The sequence below is a fragment of the Pinus tabuliformis genome, chromosome 3_2 (genome assembly GCF_031772625.1).
Source record: "Pinus tabuliformis cultivar Carrire ecotype Pingquan chromosome 3_2, CPIR1, whole genome shotgun sequence".
NCBI lineage: Eukaryota > Viridiplantae > Streptophyta > Pinopsida > Pinales > Pinaceae > Pinus > Pinus tabuliformis.
The window spans coordinates 793,121,302-793,142,865 of record NC_142302.1 but is presented as its reverse complement, the minus strand read 5'-3'; the positions used below and the strand labels follow the sequence as shown (position 1 = coordinate 793,142,865).

General features: G+C 43.1%; 1 protein-coding gene across 2 annotated transcripts in view; it reads right to left on the bottom strand.

The window, feature by feature from the left end:
• The window catches only part of LOC149182980 (uncharacterized), a 64,860-nt gene that overhangs the window by 3,495 nt on the left and 39,801 nt on the right, over window positions 1-21,564 (bottom strand). The gene's annotated exons all lie outside the window — the stretch shown is intronic.

Below are 21,564 nucleotides of genomic sequence, written 5' to 3'. Positions count from 1 at the left end.
GAGCAAAGGCCTTACAGGTCTCGTGCTTCAGGTTTAAACATAAATTGGTGGCTATCAATTTTGCCTATCTATACTTTTTTTTCTAGATTTTGTGATCTTTTAAATAGTATTTTTTTAATTATGTGGACTTCCCCATGTCCAGATATTCAAAACTGCCATTTAGAAAATCCATAGTCAAAGCGGCAGTCAGTGAGTTAGACTCATGGACCACTCAAAGATTTGCAAGCACTTGTGGATCAAGGATTTGACTCGTGAGTACTTGTGAGATTTTGACTGGTCAACAGTTCCGACTAGTTGATGAGTCAAACCAATCCATTTTGTTTCCGAGTCAAGTAAAACTTGTGAGTCCCCAATTAGGCCCGCGCATCTTGTTACTGTGCTAAAAAGTTTGCTAAAGATAGACAAATGCATCTTTAGTGCTCATTATAATCATATCTACTATAATTTCTCATATAATTTTTATCTCTATAACCTTATCTATTGTTTTCTAGTATTTTCTCATTTGAGTGCATATGCTTCCCTTTTTTTGTAAAAAGTACCTTTTATATATACAGAATATACGTTTTATATATACAGAAAATATTTGCATGAAGAGCAACAAAAGGGTATATAAATTGATATTTACATCCTCTTCTTTATCACAATTAAAACAGCTATGAAATCAGAAGAAGCAGAATCTAACAGTTTCGCACCCTTAATCAACATTGACTGTGATGCCATCGGCTTCATATGTACCTCCTCTCTCCATAATTGACAAAAAGCAGTCAAACAACTGGCCTCATTATCAAACACAAATTTAAGCATAGTTTCCCAAGAACAAATAATGCTGAAATTCTCAAACAATGCCAGATACCAGCCAAAGAATCAGAAATCACAGATCTGGAAGCCCCCAACAACACTGCCCTCCAATGTAAATGTCCCTAAAGAATATTTGCAAACTGCAACCGAACTTGATCCCAGGAAGATCGCACAAAAGAGCACTCACAAAAAGTGTACTTTGCATTTTCTGCCTTATGATATGAGAGGCAGAGTCCATATAAAAGGGATGCTATTGGCCAATTGAGCCTTGGAAGGGAGACCCCAATATAGATCACCAATCAGGAAAACACATGAAGCTTATAATAAACCCACACTAACCAAACACTATGCAATTTCTAAATCCATCTGGTCTCAATCTCTGATGAAGCCCCCCGAGCATTCTAAAGTTCTAAACTAGGCCTATCACATGCCCCTAATGGAAAATGGAGTACAGTCTACGTGAAACATGCTGTTAAAATTAGCAACTAGGGCCAAACTCCATGTGGGTCATCTTATTAATGGCAGCTGATATTTTTCTTGGATCCCTCTCATCGAGAGGTGTAGGATTGATATAGAGATCATCCAATTCCAATAAGTATTCATGGAGATATGAATTTATTTGTGTTATGGGACAATTCATCAAGGTCAGCCAGCAACCAAATAAACCCCACATGTGCTCAACGTTTTAGTATAAATAGAGGTTGCCTTCCAGTCATTTCTAAACACTTGGGATCTCTTCCTCTCTACTTGTCTTTGGGTTTTAGTAGGAGGAGAGGTCCTAAGGGATAACGCTGCACTAATGGAGAAAGGATCTACGCTGCCCTAATGAAGAAGCCCTAGACGCAGGAAGGAAGGGAGATCTAGCATGGTGAGGGAAGCCTAAACAACAGACTCTAACGCAGCCTATCATGCCCTAATATATACGCTGTTCTGGAAGGGTTTGGGACAGCCCTTAGAAGCAGCAAAAGGGATACCCTAACAGCAGTAAGGAAGCTTCCATACACGCTGCCCTAATACGCAGCCCTAGCCACATGTTCTAGCCTTAGCCACAGTCAAAGGAGAGCTCTAGCAGCATTATGGAGGAGATAGTCTGCAGTCCAATAAGGTGCCCTAGCCGCAGTCTAAGGAGGCCTAATGAACAGCAAACAAAGGCCCTAACCCGCAGTCTAATCAAGAATATCTAGCTGCTTTTTGTCTCAATACGCAGCCCTTATCAACAGCACAAGGAGGCCTGATGTATGCTGTAGGTGACAGCATGTCTAAGTGCTGTAGGTGCCTAAGTGTGCTGGAGATGACAGCATGGACCAAGTGTTGTAGGTGCCTAGGTGACAGCATAGTGCTGTAGATAAAACAGTTACAAGGCATGAGTTAAGGACTGGGAATTCACTGTCATAAAGAAGAAACAGTGAAGTCTGCTCTCTAGGTTATATGTTATCTAGTGAACACATGACAGCGACATCTTCAGTTTGATGTATGGCATGTCAGATATATACATGCTGTAATAAATGGAGGACAGTCTTGTGGAAGGCAGTGACAGCCTTCCCTTAGAGGACAATTGCAGACAAATCAAGGCAGACATTGTGACTGTTAGTTGACTGCACTTTGGAGGAGTCCAGCTGCTCTGCTAGGCTGTAAGCCATAGCAAGCAGTTAAGACTGGTGAGTGTAAAACAGCATATTGGATGCAGTAATGAATGCAGCATGATGAGTGCAGCATTGGGTGCAGATCAGTGATGAGTGCAGCATTGGGTGCAAATCCGTGATGAGAGCAGCTTAGTGATTGGAGCAGCACAGTGACGGGCAGCAGCATGAAGTGCACAGCATGGTCATTAGGTCCAGCACTATGATGATGGGTGTAGCATGGTGCAGCACGGTGAGGTGCAGCATGATGACGAGATGCAACATGATGATAGGTGAAGGAGTCACCTTGGAGAATCAGTTGAAGCAGCTTGTCTTCAACTGATCTCATGTATAATCTTCTTAGAGATGATCTATGCTCTTATCTAGATAAGTCAAAGTGCTGACTTCTGTTGTAAATGTACTATCTCTCTCTCTCTTTGCTGAACTATTGAAAAATATATAAGAAGAATTGATCAAGGGTTTCCCCACATTGGGGTTTGTCCCTGGCTAGTGCCACATCTTGTGTCCTCTAGTCTTGGCTTCTCTTCTGCGATTTATGTTTATGTTCTATCTGCAGTTTACTTTAATGCTGATGTGATTGCTAATCTAGAAAATATATTGAGCTAACTGTGAAAATTGAATTAAATTGCTCTAAGCATAGAACATACCTAAACTTAACACATACTAAGTCAAAGGGCATCCAAAACTCCCTTCCCAATCGTGCTAGAACAATCATCTTCATCTTGAGCAAATATTCTTGCAAGATGAGTCCAACAATCTCCAAAAAAGCGGGTTAATCCATAGAAGACGATGAAAACTCCTGAGCCATCGAGCACCAATCCTTCCAAGAGTGAGAATTGGCATCCCTACAATTCCCTCAAGAAAAATATATTTTTCCTATTTAGCCTCCTTGCCTGAACGAGTGGAAGATCAGATGTACAAGTGTCTTCCAACTGCCAACTCCAAATTGGCCTTCTGGCCAAGTCCCCCCTAACTTAGTTGCCTAACATCCACTAATAGACAAAACCTACCACCTTCCTCCATGTTGCCCAAATATTCCTGAGAAAAAATCCTACAATTAAAAGTTATGTGCGGCAGATAACATAACACATAATCCAAATAGACTCGTGATTTTACGAACACACTGAATTGAAAGCTATATGTGCCACATCAAAGTCTGCCAAGGAGAACTACTGTCCAAACATATAGCCACCCATTTAGGTGCTAAAATGCTCCCCTACATCACAACATCTATCAAACCAAGGCTTACCACATCCATGGGCATAACACCAACATCCCAAGGCACCATGGGGAGACCTTAAAGCCCCACCACACTTGGTCCACAAATACAATCGCAACATATACCCCAACTAATGAAATTGGACTCTACTAGGAAACCTAGAGCATTTTGCTCACCAAAGTGAATGAATTTGTAAAAGAAAGATCATTATATTGCTAGCAGAGAATCTCACATTGTACCTACTCAAGACATCAATACCACATGGCAATTGGAGAAAGATTAACACCAAATGGAATACCAAGGTATCTCACGATAACACCAAGAGGAACAATATTCCAAGCAGTTGGAATCTAGGTAAGCAGCTCATCAAGACCAACCAACCAAAAGTCAATCTTGTGATCAATAACAATAGCCCTAGAAGTTTCACAGAACACAGTCAAACAATCTCAAGTAGCCAACACAAACTCCAAGTCTACGGTAACATTCTTCGAAATAAGCTTGATCAGAGCCCAATTAAGTGACTCTGAAAGGCTACCTAAAGAGAAAACCTCATAAGCAAGGTTACAAAAGTCATCTACCATCATATCCAACATTGTCTTGTAGAACTAACAACACAATCCTTCAATTCCACGAGATTTCCCTTTTTGCATTGCGGAAGAGGTAGCACAAAACTCTTCCTTCATAGAGTCCCTATTCAATATATCCTAGTCACCAATGAAACCATGTGAGGAACCACCCTTGTGATTAGCCAAAGGAGAGGCTAAGCACAAGGTTGAGAAGGAATTCATCCTGTGGACAAAGGAGGCTAATGTGACATAGCTGCAACCAAACAAGAGGAGCTGCAGCAAGCCTAACAAGGGTTGAGTTTCTCCATTATTTGGTCAGCTAAAGGAGCCAGTACCAAAAGGGAGAGGAAGGTTGAGTTATGTGATGATGTAGGGCTTGGTTTGGAGATTTAGTTGATGTCTGTGTGTGGAGCAGAAGTTTGGCCATAGCAAGAGAAGTTTGTTCTTAGTGTTATACGGCCTACCTGGTCAGTCACAGGAGGAATAAATTGGTCGAGGACTTAAACAGAACATATCACAGCTGGTTAGGGCTTTTGTAGAGCTGGCAGAGTGAGCAACACGGTTGGGTTGAGGGCTTTCGCAGGACAGAAAAGGACTTAGCCAAGGCCGAGATGAGTAGGTTGAGGGTTTGTTCTATGCGTTGTAGGCAAGCCCCAGCTAAAGAATGTAGAAATTTCTCATTTCCCACCCCGGTTTTCAGTTTCTCCTTATTTCTCCCATATAGTTAAATGCCCTTTCCCATAACCATACATTTAACAAGCTAGAAAAAATAAATTTGCTGAAAACACAAATTCTGGAAATTTTACAAAATGCTGGAAATTGCAGAAATAAAAATCAGCAGTAATAAACAGCCATTAAAACACATTTAAACACTGAGATTTTTGGTCAATGTGACCTTGGAAAAACCCCCTACAACTCTTGGGGAAAACCAGTTCGAGAGCTCTTCTTTATTTCTGAAAATGCCTTTTACACAGTGAGAAATATTCAACAAAAAATCAGCAAGAAAATTTACAACTTATCCCTTTTCCCATGCCTCACAGCAAACTGGAAATTACAGCAAACAGGACAGCAATAAATGTTGTACGGCCTCCTCGATTTTCGTGCCCACTTTCAGCATTAAATGTTGTTGTACAACCAGCATTAAATGTGCCATACGTACTGCAATAAATGCGTTGTACGGTCTGCAATAAATGCGCTGTACGGCCCTCTTTTTGGATGCAGAAAAATCAGCAAACTGCTTCTCGATTTTTGTGCAAACCACTCCTCGAAAATCGTGCCAAAATCTGTCTTTCACTGTGCTGAACCAACTGTACAAATCTGCTCAACTGCTGCCTTGGAATGTGTGCCAAGCTGTTGTCTCCTTCTCCTCCCTGCTCAAAAATCTCCCTTACTCTCTTGCTCTCCTTCTCCCAATCTGCTCATGAAAGAATGAATGACCTTTTCCTCCTTTTCCTTCTTTAATCTAACCCCAAGTGACTTTTGGGTGATCCAAGTGACTTTTGGGTGATCCCTAAATCCAATGGCTGAAATAGATTGAAATCTAAGGCTGAGATTAAATGCTCATTTAAATCTCACTTTTTATTTTTTAATTCACCCCATTTTAATAAAGACCCACTTAGTCATTTATTTCCAAAGTCACTTTTCCTTTCTAATTTTTCATTGACTTTATAAAAGTCATTTTAAAATTAGACTTAGTAACTTTATCACTTAAAGTCACTTTTAAATTAGATTTAACTTTATAAAAATTATAAAGTTACTTTACGAGAAAAATTAAATTCTTTTGGACACTTTTCCCTAGGCCAAATATCAAAGCCTAAGGGAACCACCTGTCCTTCGGTACCAAATTTCAACACTCCCTCTTACCGAGGAAGGTGTTCCTCACCACACCCATCTTGTCTCTGAAGTAGACATGCTTGCCCCATGGTAAGGCTTTGGTAAGAATATCTGCAACCTGCTCATCAGTGGAAATATACTCAAGCTTCACAGCTCCCTTCTGAACATAGTCTCTGATGAAATGATATCTGATCCCGATATGCTTTGACCTGTCATGAAATACTGGATTCTCCGTGAGTTTAATGCAACTCTGATTATCACAGTAAATCACTGAAGGTCTCAATGGCTGACCAAATAAGCCAAACAACATCTTGCGAAGCCAAATAGCCTCACAACTAGCTAGACTGGCTGCCATATACTCTGCTTCCGCTAAACTCAGTGCTACTGACTGCTGCTTCCGGCTAAACCATGACACTACTGCTGAACCCAACCCAAAACAACACCCTGAAGTGCTCTTCCTATCAGAAGCACAACCTGCCCAATCAGAATCAGTGTATCTTGTCAATCTCACTCCATCTCCCTGCCTGTAGTCCAGACCATAATCCATTGTCCCCTGCAAGTACCGCAAAATGTGTTTTGCAGCCACCCAGTGAACCTTCCTAGGCTCACACATAAACTGACTCATCGTGTTGACTGCAAAACAAATATCTGGTCTAGTGTTGACCAAATACATCAAGGAACCAATCAGCTGCTTGTACAATGTGGGATCCACCAACTCGAAATCCGAAGCATGAAGCTTCTTCCAGTTGGTGATCATCGGTGTCGACATGGGTCTACAATCCTCCATGTGGAATCTGCTAAGGATGTCCACAATATACTTCCCCTGCCCCAGGAATAAATGCCCCTCCTCCTGCCACACCTCCAAGCTCAAAAAATAATGCATCAAGCCGATGTCCTTCATCTCAAACTCCATCGCAAGATCTCTCTTGCAGTGCTCTATGAGTCTCTCTACACCTGTAATGACCAAGTCATCCACATACAGCACCAGAATGAGAGGCTCCTCACCAATCACAATAAAGTAAAGGTTCAGATCTGCCTCACTCTTTGTGAAACCCATCCCCTGCAAGTATGTATCTATCCTGGAGTACCAAGCTCTGGGAGCTTACTTCAGGCCATAAAGGGCCTTCTTCAGTCTACACACATGGGACTCCTTCCCATGCACCTCAAAGCCCTGTGGCTGCTCAATGTACACCTCCTCCTATATGAAGCCATTGATAAATGCAGTCTTCACATCCATCTGGTGGATCTTCCAACCCATCTCTGCTGCTATCGATATAATAGAGCGGATCGAAGTATATCGAGCCACAGGAGCGAAGGTCTCCTCATAATCAACTCCCTCTACCTGGGAGAACCCTCTAGCCACAAACCTTGCTTTGAATTTCTCAATGCTGCCATCTGCAGCATGCTTTACCTTGTAAAGCCATCTGGAAGTAACCACGGATTTGCCCTCAGGCCTCGGCACCACCTCCCAAAACTCATTCTTCATGATAGAAGAATACTCCTCCTGCATGGCCTCTCTCCAGACCTGCTGGCTAGCTGCCTCCTCATAGCTAGAAGGCTCAGAGTCAAGGATGCTAGTAACCATCGCCATATAGCTACAAAACCTCTCAGGTGGTCTACTCTCTCTGACCGGCCTCTTCGACTCAGCAACAGATGTGGCATCTCTCAAGGTGTCCTGAATCCACTTGGGCTTTCTCTTCCCTGAGCATGCTTCTCCCATAGGATAATGAAACTCCTCCTCCTCATCACCATCAGTAGCCTGAACTCCTGACTGTATGTCTGTTGTCCTCCTGCCTGCACCTGAACCTGTAGAAGCTGAGGTACCATGTGAACTGTCCATCAGTGGACTCCCTAGTGAACTGCTCTATGAACTGCTCTGCATGCTGCCCGGAGCACCACCCCTCTGGCTCGGCGAGCCACTGCTCACTGACGGACCTGACATCCTCGTAGATGTACCTCCTGATCCTCCTGATCCCTGCCCACTGGATCCCTGCGACTGACTCAACTGCTGCTGAGGGTCTGGCTGATCCAGATACTCTAACTCCCGTGACCTCCTAAAGGCCCTGTCCTCCTCGAACTTCACATCTCGTCTGACAACAACTCTCCTCTGTACAGGAATGTAAATCCGAAAGGCCTTTGAGGTCTCACTGTAGCCCACAAAGATACCCTTCTCTGCGGTGGGTTCTAGTTTGGTCCTCTTCTCCTTGGGTATATAGGAGTATGTAATGCATCCAAAGATATGAAGATGACCAATATCAGGCTTCTTCCCAGAGAAAGCCTCCTCCGGAGTCATGTGCCCCAAGGCACGATGCGGACTCCTGTTCTGCAAGTAAACAGCTGTGTTGCAGGCCTCTGCCCACAAGAACAATGGCAACCCCTGATCATGTAACATGGCTTTGGCAGCCCCTATGATGGATCTATTCTTCCTCTCTGCAACCCCGTTCTGCTGGGGGTTGTAAGGAACAGTGAACTCCCTCCTAATGCCTGCCTCCGCACAATAGTCAACAAACTCTCCAAGGGTGTACTCTCCTCCATTGTCCGACCTCAGGGACTTGATCTTTTGACCTATCTGTGTCTCCACAAGAGCTCTGAACTCCTGAAACCGCTTGAAGATCTCACTGTTGGTCTTCAAAAAATAAATCCAGGTCCTCCTCGAGTGATCATCAATGAATAAAACATAGTACTCATATCCACTCAAGGAAACATGAGACATCCGACCGCTCACATCAGAATGAATCAAATCAAGTATCTCAGTCGCTCTGCTGTCACTGCTGGGAAAAGGGGATTTGGCAAACTGGCCCATCGCACAACCTCTGCAAGTATCAAAGTGATCAGTAATGAAATCTGGCACACCTGTAGTGATCTCCCGCAATGTCCTCAAGGCTCCATGATACTATGTCCCATCCTGCGGTTCCAAATCTCACACAGCTCAGAACTGCTAGCTCTGCTGTTGGTACTACTGCTCAATGCCAAAAGGGGCTGGAATGCAAACTTGTACACCTTTGCATGGCGTACACCTATCACTTTAGCTGAATCAGCTGGAGTGCCCCTGGGATACATCAACACCTGTCCTCCCCTGAACAGTACCTCATATCCCCTGTCCTCCAAAGCTGAGACGGATATGAGGTTCTTCCTCATCCCTGGCACATAAAGAACATCTGACACTTTCAAGGGAGGTTTGGACTCCCTCTGAAATGTTAGTGTCCCCACCCCGACTGCTCTAACAACTCTGTCATCACCGAGTACTACCTCTATATCAGTGCCACTCTCTGAAAGCTCTGAGAAGTACTCACGGACTCCTGTCATGTGACGTGAAGCCCCACTGTCCACATACCAGATACCTGAAGATGCTCCGCTAATCGAGGGAAAAGCATGCTCCCTCTGAACCTGTGTGGCAGGTGATCCTGCACTAGAGGACTCACACGTAGTGAACGCAAACTCCCGACCAAAACGACCTGCAAAGTCCTCAATCTCTGCTGAAGCTGCCACGTCCTAGTTCTTCCCCTTCTTCTTCTTCTTCTCCGGACACACAACTGCATAGTGTCCCATCTTTTGACAATTCCAACACTTTACCTTGCAATAGTCCTTCTGTGTGTTCCCCTGTTTACCTTTACCTTTTCCTTTGCCCCCACCACTGCTTGTGGAAGCCTGCTTCTTCCCTTTGCCTTTCTTGCCTCCTGCCACCAGTGCTACATCCTCATCCTGCTCAACTGGCTTGGCTGCCCCAAGCTGACCTTTCCTGATCTCTGTCTGAATGCAATCATCCCAAAGCCTCTCCCATGTGAGAAGGGTCTCACGTGCACAAACCCCATCAGCAAAGTTCAACCATGAACGGGGGAGGCCATTCACTGCAATCCGCACCAACTCAGTGGGTGGAATGGCCTCTCCAATCGCTGCCAACTCATCTCTCACATTAGTAATCTTTGTGAGATATCCAGCTGCACTATCATTACCCATCATCATGTTCTTCAGCTTCTCCTTCAGGACCATCTTCCGGTTCTCATTGGTACTCTGGTAGAGATTAGACAATGTTGTCCACATCTCATGAGCATTGCTCTTTCCTCTCACATGAGGAATGCAATGGTCTTTGATTCCGTCTAGAATCAGCCTCTTACCCTTATTGTTCTTCTTATTATACTCAGCCAACTGAGTAGCATCAGTAGGCACAACAACAGGGTTCTGTGTGGTATGCACCATGATATCCCAGACTTCTGCCTCCTCAAAAATACTCTGCATTCTCTCCTTCCAAATGCTGTAATTTGTATGCCCATCCAGCCTATCCTCCACCCTCAATCCCAATGACATCCTGCTGTCCTAAAACTAAAAAATAGCACTGTTGTAGTAAAGATAAAACTGTTGTTTATGAAAAAATCAGCTTGCTGGAATTTTCTGAGTGAAAAATCAGCAACTGTAATTTTTCCTTTTGTTGTCCCAAACTGCCCTTCAGCACTCAAGCTCTGATACCATGTAAAAATTTCTCGTTTCCCACCCCGGTTTTCAGTTTCTCCTTATTTCTCCCATATAGTTAAATGCCCTTTCCCATAACCATACATTTAACAAGCTGGAAAAAATAAATTTGCTGAAAACACAAATTCTGGAAATTTTACAGAATGCTGGAAATTGCAGAAATAAAATCAGCAGTAATAAACAGCCATTAAAACACATTTAAACACTGAGATTTTTGGTCAATGTGACCCTGGAAAAACCCCCTACCACTCTTGGGGAAAACCAGTTCGAGAGCTCTTCTTTATTTCTGAAAATGCATTTTTCACAGTGAAATATTCAGCGAAAAATCAGCAAGCAAATTTACAACTTATCTTTTTTCCCATGCCTCACAGCAAACTGGAAATTACAGCAAACAGGACAGCAATAAATGTTGTACGGCCTCCTCAATTTTTGTGCCCACTTTCAGCATTAAATGCTATTGTACGGCCAGCATTAAATGCGTTGTACGGACTACAATAAATGTGTTGTACGACCTGCAATAAATGCGTTGTACGGCCCTCGTTTTGTGTGCAGAAAAATCAGCAAACTGCTCCTCAATTTTTGTGCAAACCACTCCTCTAAAATCATGCCAAAATCTGCCTTTCACTGTGTGCTGAACCAGCTGTACAAATCTGCTCAACTGCTGCCTTGGAATGTGTGCCAAGCTGCTCTCTCCTTCTCCTCCCTGCTTAGAACTCTCCCTTGCTCTCTTGCTCTCCTTCTCTCAATCTGCTCATGAAAGAATGAATGACCTTTTCCTCCGTTTCCTCCTTTAATCTAACCCCAAGTGACTTTTGGGTGATCCAAGTGACTTTTGGGTGATCCCTAAATCCAATGGCTGAAATAGATTGTGATCTAAGGCTAAGATTAAATGTTCATTTAAATCTCACTTTTTATTTTTTAATTCACCTCACTTTAATAAAGACCCACTTAGTCATTTATTTCCAAAGTCACTTTTCCTTTCTAATTTTTCATTGACTTTATAAAAGTCACTTTAAAATTAGACTTAGTAACTTTATCATTTAAAGTCACTTTTAAATTAGATTTAACTTTATAAAAATTATAAAGTTAATTTAGGAGAAAAATTAAATTCTTTTGGACACTTTTCCCTAGGCAAAATATCAAAGCTTAAGGGAACCACCTGTCCTCCGGTACCAAATTTCAACAAAGAAGGGGAGGTCGAGCATTATTGAGAGCCGTTTTAGCATCTTGGTGGTGGAAAAACAGTGTGGCAGAGCCACAGCTAAAGAAGGGAAGGTCAAGCATTATTGAGAGCCGTTGTAGCATCTCGGTGGTGGAAAAACAGTGTGGCCGAGGGTATGAAGGATCAGACCGCAACAGGAGTCCTAGGGGCCTCAAGGATTGTTGACAAAACAGATAGAGGTTGGCTGAGTAGAAAAGAGGCTAAAAGAAGATTGTAGCAACAAAGGATTCAGGGTTACAGCAAGGAAAACAAGAGAACTGAGGTCTGTGGGCTAAAGGAACCAACCTACGTGAGTAAGTATCTTGCTGATTGTGATTTGTAGGCAAAGGACAACCATTTGTATTTGTATTTGGGCAGATGAGGAATTGATGGACTAGGCCTCAGCCTTAGTTGTATCTAGTCGAAGGACAGACTTGTATACAGTGTATTATAACATTGTATCAGGGTTCGTAAAGGGCCATGATACTTGGTACGAGACAAGGTTACTTGTGATCAAGAGCGGAAGTAGGGAGCAAGAGCGGGGAGCGACATTTTCAAAAGCTCCTAGTTCAGGAGGGAATTGGGAGCGAATTTTTATATAATATATATTTATATATATTTTGATGCATATATGTCAACAAAAGCATGTAGAATGATGAATTAGATATAAAAAGCATAAAAGCATGGATTGAACCATATAACATTAATCATCTAGAAGTTATAATCTTCATCAACCATGTTCACAAGTTAGTAACATACAACATATCGTGTCTCATGATTCATCAATCTTAAAGTTTCAAGCTTTCAAAATTCAATATATAACATTTATCATCATTGATCACTAAAGTTGTACTTGTAACCAATGTTGCAGTAATTGTTATCGGGATATTATCGGCGAGGGGAAAAAATCGGAAAAAAATCGGTAAAAATCAAGAAAAGATTATAACATACAAAATATTCATTTTTTTCAATTTTTTTAAATATCTAAAGCATCTACAACATAAAATAAATACATTGGCACATAAATATGATAAAAGAACTAATATATAAGATGTGTAATATCATTTCCAGTGCTACATCAAACATAACAGTGAATCATGTCCTAAATAGTAACTCCTGAGTCCCAACCCAGCCTCAAAATATCAACAAAAAATATAATAATGTATCTCATATCATGAGTCATAATGTCATATACAATGAAATGAACCAAATAACTAAAGTCTAATACCACTGATTTCGTCTGCCCCTCTAGATGTAGATGCCGGTAGAGTTGGCAGTGGACTCTGCTGTGCTCTAGAAGTTGAAGAACTAGGAGCTACAGGAGGTAGACCACATCCACTACTGGTGACAGGGGTAGCCTGGGTAGGTTGTGTCACCTCCTCCTAAAAAAAAACCTTTTTTCCAAAGATTTTTTGTGAAAAAGAAATAATTTAGCGTAAAAATCGGGCGATAATATCACCAAACTCGGAAAATCGCGATTTTCTGAGTTTATCTCAATTTTTGCAACACTGCTTGTAACCATTACCATTACCAAGTAACCAAACTATATCAAAAAATATCTAACATGAAATGAAATGTTTCAACTTTTACAAGGCATCATATTCATAATTCATTACCAATGAGTTATAATTGCCAACTTCAAACTTCAAACTTAAATTGTCATATATTGTTTACAAAAAATATCATAATAAATATGAAAGATACAACAGTTATAAAAACTACTAGAAACTAGAAAAGACAATTAAATCTATTATCTATTGCTAATGCTTGGGCCTCTTGCCATGAGAAATGTCTAATTTCTGAGAAGGTCATGGTGGTCTACTACTACTGGGAGTCTCCTCCCGCATAGTCAAACGACCAGAACCAAAAGCCACATGCCCTCCACGTGAGGATGTAGATGGAGGTGGCGGCAACAAAGGCAATGATGTTGGAACTCGAGCACTGCTACTGGATGGTGCGGGTGGCATGGCTACTCTTGCTTCGTCGTCGTCTATCAAAAGTTTTGTTTGCAATTCTTCCAGATGTAGAGTACCATCCTCCAAATTATCTTCCTCTGGGTTGTCCCAAGTTGTATATGATGTATCCTCACTATCATGATCACAATAATGACTCAACAACCTCAAGTTGTAGTGCACATAAATCAAACTTTCTGCCCAATTTTCATTGAGTCTATTTCTTCTCACATTATGGATGAAGTTGTAAGTGCTCCAACACCTCTCTGCAGAAGAAGTATTTACAACTTGTGAAAGCACTTTTTTTGCCAATTTTGGCAAAAGTCCCTACCCGCCATATGCGTCCCACCATGTGATAGCATCAAATCTGTCCCTATCTTCCATTGCATGCAAAGAACCAAACACTCCAGTGCTAGTGAAGTATCTGCCTAATTCAAGATGCAGATTAGCACACTCCTCCCTGTCAGGGACCAGCTTGTCTAATGCTTTCATATATCCCTCTTGTACCTCTGGATATGTATGGGGTTTGGCATTAACCCCACCCCCAGGTGTAGGTTTGCCCAACCAAGATGGAGAGTAATATTTTGGCATAAGGATATACGCCAAGGCATGTAGTGGAACATTAAGTTTATTCCACCGTACACACACATTTGTGAATAATATCATACAAGTTGGGATCTTTTTCCTGAACAATATATTTTATTTGTCCCAACATGTTATCCATCTGCTCATACACCTCCCCAATCACTGGTGCATTTGTTTCTGTAAAACAAATCATGTTATAAATGGGCTTGGTGAATTGCAAAAATTCCCTCACGGCCCAAAACACACCATCAAGAGAAGTGTCTTCCACCTGCTCAAAACCTTGCTTGTCAACTACGGTTGGAGCCCTGTCCTTTAATACCTGCCAGTGTTGACTTGATACCATGCTAGCCAATGACTCTCTTACCTTCAAAAAGCACCTAAAAGTGAGGTAATAGCTAGCAAATCTAGTCTTCGGAATCTTCAATAGCTCCAAACTTGAGTGACTATAGAAAAGCCCATGGGTATTGCTATGATTTGTAATAAATTTTAACATTTTTTTGCTGCTTGTACAAATCACCAATCCATTTGTATTGAGGGTTTTTGTTCTTAATAATATCATGCATCAAACGGTTCATTGTGTGAACCAAACACCTAGACCAAAATATGTTGGGGTATCTATCCTCAATAATTGCTCCTACTGCCTTACAATTAGAAGCATTATCAATTATGACATGGATGACATTGTATGGGCCAATACGTTCAATTGTTTGAAGTAATGGTTCTGTAATGTTGATGGCAGCCTTGAACTTTTCTGAGTAATCATACGCTGAAAGGAAGATTGCACCACCTCTAGACACAGCAAGAACACTTATCAATGGCTTGCTTTTTACATTTGTCCATCCACTGAATACAATGGATACCCCATGCTCATTCCAAGAACTTGTCATTTGACCCAAAGCATGTGCTATTTTTGCTTTTTCATGATCAAGTCCCATAGTTCTAGCCTTGTCATACCCAAGGCTCTTGTATCCTTTGGGGGCATCATTAATGGCGGAAACCATTTCATGCCAATAAGGTGAGCGAAGAACATTGAATGGTATTCCACATGCATAGAGAAACTGGAAAAATTTTGAATCCACATCATTCCTACACCCTTCGTCAAGGAAATTTGATATGGTTCTATGCCTTAAAGGGATGTTTGTTCCTATGCCTCCATATCCACTGCCATGGGAGGATGTTGATGGAGTTCTTTGTCTATGTGATTGTGGGCTATCATGTTCAAAGTCACCCTTTGATCTTTTAGATTTATATTGGGCTTCCTCCTCTTCCCTTATGTATTTGGCTCTTTGTTGTGTTGTCACACTTACACAAGTTTTGATTCCTACTTGTTTACCTCCATCCCATGGCATTGTCCCACAAAGGTGCTTTCTAGCACAAGTGTATGAACCTGTGTAAGTGTTTTTGCAATGGAGGCATGTAAATTTAGTGGTTCCACCCCCTTTCCCTACTTCAAGCCTAGAAACATATTTCCACAATGGGGTTTGGTTTGCTTTCGTTTTTGTGCCCTCATCTCCACTCTCCTCTTCCTCCTCACCAAGGTACTCCTCCTCTCTAGGGTTTTCAAATCCACCACTACCCACTTCTTCATCATCTTCATCATGATCAACCCTCCTTCTACTCTCCAACACCATAATAACAAAAAAAGGAACCAACATCAAGAGAATGCCAAGCCATATAGCCATGATGTTTGAAGTTTTGATTCTTTGAACTTTGGTGGAGTTATAGTTTCTTGCCTACAATAAAATGGAGGAATGGGAATGGGAAAGAGAGAAGAGAACATTTTCATTTAACAATGAACATATAAAAAACACAAATGCTAGATTAGAGTCAAGATCCTACCTCTTTGGCCTTCAATCCCAAGCTCCAATCTCCCTTGCAAGCTCCTCAAGCTCCCAAGCAATCCTCTCAATCTTCCTCCTCAACTCAAGCTCCAATTCCAAAAGCCTTCTCTTGCTCTCTCAATGTGCAAATGGTAAATTATGGGAAGGTAGGAGGGCCTCTTATTTCTTTTGGCCAATCCCCTCCCTCCTTGTCGTTGCGCGGCCTGTCCATTTCGCCCACAAGGAGCGATTTTTTTAAGGCAGTAACGGTCGAGAGCGACCGCTCCCTGACTGCTCCCGCCTTAAAAAAATTGCTCTCGAAGCGAACGGGAGCGGTCAAGGAGCAAACACTCCCGACAGCTCCCTAATTCACTCTCGAAAAATCAAGGAGCGGTCTTTTTTTAAGGGAGCGTGCTCCTAAGGTTGCTCCCTAGCCGAGCGCACTTCGAGAGGGGGTTTGGGGGGGCGCTCCCCCGCAACCCTTATATTTGTCAAGGTTCACTCGAGTACGAGATGAGCTAGGTGGTGTTGGTATGATTGTACCAGGACTTCACAAGTCATGGTATGGTTTCGAAGATGCAATAAGTGGCAGAGAAAATTTTCTTAATGGGGAAGGTTATGGACTAACTGCATTCAAGAAGAGATCCAGACAAAGACTAGAGATGGTGTAGAAATTTCTCATTTCCCACCCCGGTTTTCAGTTTCTCCTTATTTCTCCCATATAGTTAAATGCCCTTTCCCATAACCATACATTTAACAAGCTGGAAAAAATAAATTTGCTGCAAACACAAATTCTAGAAATTTTACAGAATGCTGGAAATTGCAGAAATAAAAATCAGCAGTAATAAACAGCCATTAAAACACATTTAAACACTGAGATTTTTGGTCAATATGACCCTGGAAAAACCCCCTACAACTCTTAGGGAAAACCAGTTTGAGAGCTCTTCTTTATTTCTGGAAAATGCCTTTTTACAGTAAGAGAAATATTCAGCAAAAATCAGCAAGCAAACTTTTACAACTTATCTCAGCCTTGCTGAAACTCCGCCTTGCTGAAACTCTGCCCTACTGAAACTCCGTTGTACAGACTTGCTGAAACTCCGCGCTGCTGAAACTCCGCTCTGCTGAAACTCCGCTGCTGAAACTCCGCTGCTCACTGCCCAGAAATCTCCCTTGCTCTCTTGCTCTCTTTCTCTCAATCTGCTCATGAAAGAATGAATGACCTTTTCCTCCTTTAATCTAACCCCAAGTGACTTTTGGGTGATCCCTAAATCCAATGGCTGAAATAGATTGAGATCTAAGGCTGAGATTAAATGCTCATTTAAATCTCACTTTTTATTTTTTAATTCACCCCACTTTAATAAAGACCCACTTAGTCATTTATTTCCAACGTCACTTTTCCTTTCTAATTTTTCATTGACTTTATAAAAGTCACTTTAAAATTAGACTTAGTAACTTTATCACTTAAAGTCACTTTTAAATTAGATTTAACTTTATAAAATTATAAACTCACTTTAGGAGAAAAATTAAATTCTTTTGGCCACTTTTCCCTAGGCCAAAGATCAAAGCCTAAGGGAACCACCTATCCTCCGGTACCAAATTTCAACACTCCCTCTTACCGAGGAAGGTGTTCCTCACCACACCCATCTTGTCTCTGAAGTAGACATGATTGCCCCGTGGTAAGGCTTTGGTAAGAATATCTGCAACCTGCTCATCAGTGGAAATATACTTAAGCTTCATAGCTCCCTTCTAAACATAGTCTCTGATGAAATGATATCTGATCCCAATATGCTTTGACCTGTCATGAAATACTGGATTCTCCGTGAGTTTAATGCAACTATGATTATCACAGTGAATCACTGAAGGTCTCAATGGCTGACCAAATAAGCCAGACAACATCTTGCGAAGCCAGATAGCCTCACAACTAGCTAGACTGGCTGCCATATACTCTGGTTCCACTGAACTCAGTGCTACTGACTGCTGCTTCCGGCTAAACCATGACACAACTGCTGAACCCAATCCAAAACGGCACCCTGAAGTGCTCTTCCTATCAGAAGCACAACCTGCCCAATCAAAATCAGCGTATCCTGCCAATCTCAATCCATCTCCCTGCCTGTAGTCTAGACCATAATCCACTGTCCCCTGCAAGTACCGCAAAATGTGTTTTGCAGCCACCCAGTGAACCTTCCTAGGCTCACACATAAACTGACTCATCGTGTTGACTGCAAAACAGATATCTGGTCTAGTGTTGACCAAATACATCAAGGAACCAATCAGCTGCCTGTACAATGTGGGATCCACCAAATCGGAATCCGAAGCATGAAGCTTCTTCCAGTTGGTGATCATCGATGTCGACATGGGTCTACAATCCTCCATGTGGAATCTGCTAAGGATGTCCACAATATACTTCCCCTGCCCCAGAAAGAAATGCCCCTCCTCCTGCCACACCTCCAAGCCCAAAAAGTAATGCATCAAGCCGATGTCCTTCATCTCAAACTCCGTCGCAAGATCTCTCTTGCAGTGCTCTATGAGTCTCTCTGCACCTGTAATGACCAAGTCATCCACATACAGCACCAGAATGAGAGGCTCTTCACCAATCACAATAAAGTGAAGGTTCGGATCTGCCTCACTCTTTGTGAAACCCATCCCCTGCAAATATGTATCTATCCTGGAGTACCAAGCTCTGGGAGCTTGCTTCAGGCCATAAAGGGCCTTCTTCAGTCTACACACATGGGACTCCTTCCCATGCACCTCAAAGCCCTGTGGCTGCTCAATGTACACCTCCTCCTGTATGAAGCCATTGAGAAATGCAGTCTTCAAATCCATCTGGTGGATCTTCCAACCCATCTTTGCTGCTATCGATATAATGGAGCGGATCGAAGTATATCGAGCCACGGGAGCGAAGGTCTCCTCATAATCAACTCCCTCTACCTGGGAGAACCCTCTAGCCACAAACCTTGCTTTGAATTTCTCAATGCCGCCATCTGCAGCATGCTTTACCTTGTAAAGCCATCTGGAAGTAACCACGGATTTGCCCTCAGGCCTCGGCACCACCTCCCAAACATCATTCTTCATGATAGAAAATACTCCTCCTGCATGGCCTCTCTCCAGACCTGCTGGCTAACTGCCTCCTCATAGCTAGAAGACTCAGAGTCAAGGATGTTGGTAACCATCGCCATATAGCTACAAAACCTCTCAGGTGGTCTACTCTCTCTGACCGGCCTCTTCGGCTCAGCAACAGATGAGGCATCTCTCAAGGTGTCCTGAAGCCACTTGGGCTTCCTCTTCCCTGAGCGCACTTCTCCCACCGGAGAATGAAACTCCTCCTCATCATCATCAGGAACCTGAACTCTTGACTGTCTGTCTATTGTCCTCCTGCCTACACCTGAACCTGTAGAAGCTGAGGTACCGTGTGAACTGTCCATCAGTGGACTCCCTAGTGAACTGCTCTATGAACTGCTCTGCATGCTGCCCGGAGCACCACCCCTCTGGCTCGGTGAGCCACTGCTCACTGACGGACCTGACATCCTCATAGATGTACGTCCTGATCCTCCTGATCCCTACCCACTGGATCCCTGCGACTGACTCAACTGCTGTTGAGGGTCTGGCTGGTCCAGATACTCTAACTCCCGTGACCTCCTAAAGGCCTTGTCCTCCTCGAACTTCACATCCCGTCTGACAACAACTCTCCTCTGTGCAGGAATGTAAATCCGAAAGGCCTTTGAGGTCTCACTGTAGCCCACAAAGATACCCTTCTCTACGGTGGGCTCTAGTTTGGTCCTCTTCTCCTTGGGTATATAGGAGTATGTAATGCATCCAAAGATATGAAGATGACGAATATCAGGCTTCTTCCCAGAGAAAGCCTCCTCCGGAGTCATGTGCCCCAAGGCACGATGCGGACTCCTGTTCTGTAAGTAAACAGCTGTGTTTCAGGCCTCTGCCCACAAGAACAATGGCAACCCCTGATCATGTAACATGGCTTTGGCAGCCCCTATGATGGATCTGTTCTTCCTCTCTGCAACCCCGTTCTGTTGGGGGTTGTAAGGAACAGTGAACTCCCTCCTAATGCCTGCCTCCGCACAATAGTCAACAAACTCTCCAAGGGTGTACTCTCCTCCATTGTCCGACCTCAAGGACTTGATCTTTCGACCTGTCTGTGTCTCCACAAGAGCTCTGAACTCCTGAAACTGCTTGAAGACCTCACTCTTGGTCTTCAAAAAATAAATCAAGGTCCCCCTGGAGTGATCATCAATGAATAAAACATAGTACTCATATCCACTCAAGGAAACATGAGACATCCGACCGCTCACATCGAAATGAATCAAATCAAATATCCCAGTCGCTCTGCTATCACTACTGGGACAAGGGGATTTGGCAAACTTGCCCATTGCACAACCTCTGCAAGTATCAAAGTGATCAGTACTGAAATCTGGCACACCTGTAGTGATCTCCCGCAATGTCCTCAAGGCTCCATGATACATATGTCCCATCCTGCGGTGCCAAATCTCACATAGCTCAAAACTGCTAGCTATGCTGTCGGTACTACTGCTCAATGCCAAAAGGGGCTGGAATGCAAACTTGTACACCTTTGCATGGCGTACACCTATCACTCTAGCTGATTCAGCTGGAGTGCCCCTGGGATACATCAACACCTGTCCTCCCCTAAATAGTACCTCATATCCTCTGTCCTCCAAAGCTGAGATGAATATGAGGTTCTTCCTCATCCCTGGCACATAAAGAACATCTGACACTTTCAAGGGAGGTTTGGACTCCCTCTGAAATGTCAGTGTCCCCACCCCGACTGCTCTAACAACTTTGTCATCACCGAGTACTAACTCTATATCAGTGCCACTCTCTGAAAGCTCTAAGAAGTACTCACGGACTCCTGTCATGTGACGTGAAGCCCCACTGTCCACATACCAGATACCTGAAGATGCTCCGCTAATCGAGGGAAAAGCATGCTCCCTCTGAACCTGTGTGGCAGGTGATCCTGCACTATAGGACTCACACGTAGTGAACGCAAACTCCCGTCAAAACGACCTGCAAAGTCCTCAATCTCTGCTGAAGCTGCCACGTCCTGGTTCTTCCCCTTCTTCTTCTTCTTCTCCGGACACACAACTGCATAGTGTCCCATATTTTAACAATTCCAACACTTCACCTTGGAATAGTCCTTCTGTGTGTTCCCCTGTTTACCTTTACCTTTGTCTTTGCCCCCACCACTACTTGTGGAAGCCTGCTTCTTCCCTTTGCCTTTCTTGCCTCCTGCCACCAGTGCTACATCCTCATCCTGCTCAACTGGCTTGGCTGCCCCAAGCTGACATTTCCTGATCTCTGTTTGAATGCAATCATCCCAAAACCTCTCTCATGTGGGAAGGGTCTCACGTGCACAAACCCCATCAGCAAAGTTCAACCATGAACGGGGGAAGCCATTCACTGCAATCCGCACCAACTCAGTGGGTGGAATAGCCTCTCCAATCGCTGCCAAC